This window comes from Mastomys coucha, unplaced genomic scaffold, assembly GCF_008632895.1.
Source record: "Mastomys coucha isolate ucsf_1 unplaced genomic scaffold, UCSF_Mcou_1 pScaffold3, whole genome shotgun sequence".
NCBI lineage: Eukaryota > Metazoa > Chordata > Mammalia > Rodentia > Muridae > Mastomys > Mastomys coucha.
The window spans coordinates 60,205,364-60,208,149 of record NW_022196909.1 but is presented as its reverse complement, the minus strand read 5'-3'; positions in this window follow the sequence as shown (position 1 = coordinate 60,208,149).

Sequence of the window (2,786 nt, the reverse complement as noted above, 5' to 3'; positions counted from 1 at the left end):
CTCTCCCCCTTTACCAGCGGATGGCTACAGAGTTGACCCTACTGTTGGGACTTCCTTTTTCACAGAAATTTCATTTAAACTAGTGGTTCTCAAACTTCCTAATGCTTCAACCCTTTAATATAGTTCCTCATGTGGTGAGCTCCAACTATACAATTGTTTTTGTTACTGTTTCATAAGTGCAATTCTGCCGCTGTTATGAGCCGTTCTATAAATATGTTTTCCACTGGCCTTGGGTGACCCCTGTGAAAAGGCCCTTAGACCCACCCGAAAGGGATCACAAGCCACAAGTTGAAAACTGATCTGAACAAAGGCTTCAGACCTCTGTGGATGGTAGTGTTTTTGTTTTGTTCTGTTTTGTTTTTGTTTTGTTTGTTGAGACAGTTTCTCTCTAACCCTGGCTGTCCTGGAACTCACTCTGTAGACCAGGCTGGCCTTAAACTCAGAGATCCACCTGCCTCTGCCACCCAAGTGCTGGGATTAAAGGTGTATGCCACTGCCCAGCCTATTTTCAATTCTCTTTCTTCCTCCCTCTCTTTCTTCCTCTCTCTCTCTTTCTTTCTTTCTTTCTTTCTTTTTAATTCATGTGCATTTGGTGTTTTTGCTTACATGTATGTCTGTGTGTGAGAGCATCTGATCCTTCGGAACTGGAGTTAGAGGCAGTTGGGAGTGCCATGTGGTTCCTGGGAACTGAATCCAGGTCTCCTGGAAGAGCAGCCAATGCTATTAACCACTGAGCCATCCATCCCTCCAGCCTCCAGTTGCTGGTTCTCAGTTCTTACTAAGGCCAAGCTGACTGGTGGGTAGGGGGTTAAATGTGTCATTGTACCAAGCACTGATGTCTATGACTAGTTTATCAAAACTGCACACTTGCCCTAGCAGCAGTAGCTCACACCTTTAATGCCAGCACTCTGGGAGGCAGAGACAGGCAGATCTGTGAGTTCAAGGCTGTTCTGGTGGTCTACAGAGTGAGTTCCAGGATAGCCAGGGCTCTACAGAGAAACCCTGTTTCAAACAAACAAACCAACCAACAAACAAAAAACCCTCAGCATACATCTAAGCTGTTAGAAGTGGCCTTCCTATGCTATCTGGTTCAAACTGCCAGTTCTCTACCTATGAGGCAAGCTAAAAAATACAAACAAGTCTCTCCTGCTCGCCCTTAGCTCCACTGACTGACTTCCTCCTTGTACTGAAACTCCGAGAGGCCTAGCAGCTCTCTTCTTCAGCACTGGTAGCCTCTGGAGAATCCGAATTTCCTCCCAAACTCTTCAACCTCCTACCTGCAGGCTAGCTCCTGGACTTCCTCTAACCCACCCCATGTGTGGATACAAGGAACTAGTGCAAGTGTAATTACTCACTTTTTAATGATTTATTTTATGTATATGAATACACTGTAGCTGTCCTCAGACACACCAGAAGAGGGCATCAGATCCCATGACAGATGGTTGGGAGCCACCATGTGGTTGCTGGGAATTGAACTCAGGACCTCTGGAAGAACAGTCAGTGCTCTCACTGCTGAGCCATCTCTCCAGCCTTGCCCCTCCCCTCTTTTTGACAGTTTTTCTGTGTAGCCCTTGGAACTTGCTGTCTAGAGATCTCCTGCCTCTGCCTCCTAAGTGCTGGGATGTAAGGCGTGTGCCACCACTGCGCAGCCTGTAACAACCATTTTTTTTACTGGAAGACTTGGTCTTAGCTTTTCAGAAGAGTATTGAAGATTCAACAAGATGGCTGTGCATCCTGGCTGGCCAGGTACTCACTCCCGAGGGCTAGGATTTTTTTTTTAAAGATTTATTTATTTATTATATGTAAGTACACTGTAGCTGTCTTCAGACGCACCAGAAGAGGCCATCAGATCTCATTACGGTGGTTGTGAGCCACCATGTGGTTGCTGGGATTTGAACTCATGACCTTCCAAAGAGCAAAGAGCAGTCGGTGCTCTTCCCCGCTGGGCCCCCTCCTTCCCCCCAGGGCTAGGATTGAGGCATGGCAGCATCACAAGGGAACTTTTGTGCAGCGATTACAATGGGCATCTCTCCCAGGGGTGTGCACCTACTTCCCTGAAGTTTCCTGATGCTTGACCAGCCACCATCGGCTTGTGAAATTCTCTTCCCCTTAGGCACCCTGGGGCATTTGTGATGTGACTTATCTCCTGTCACACTTTCTTTGAGCTGAAAGAGCTGTTCCTGGCTCCTACTGGTGGTCTGAAGATATTTATGAGCATGTGACACCTCACTTTACACCAGCTCATGCCACAGCTATGTGGTGGCATTCATTGCTCGTGTCCTTGAATGTTAATAGGATCTCAACCCCAGCACAGACCTGAACGGGTGTGGGGGGACATTTATGATTCTGCCACCAGTGTTGAAGAAAATAGCTGGAATATAATCGTTTTCCCCCAAAGTCTTTTTTAAAAAATTATTTTATGTACATTGGTATTTTGCTTACATGTCTGTCTAGTTGCAGACAGTTGTGAGCTGCCATGTGGGTCCTGGGAACTGAACCCAGGTGCTCTGGAGGAGGAGCCAGTGCTCTGAACCACTGAGCTATCTCTCCAGCCTCCCCCACCCCAAACTCTTCTGATGCAGTCTTGTCCCTGAGTAGCTACACTGACGACTTCTGACCACAAGCAAGCTCTGGAGGCACCACCTTGAAGGTCAAGGAGCGTCAGGACCCAGTGCAGGTCACTTCTGCTTCCTGGGAGGGAGGGAGCAAGGGACTGCAGGCATCCTTCCTGCCACAGTGTGGAACGTCACTTCCTGACGTCTCTGTTCAAAGCAGTCTATGGAGCT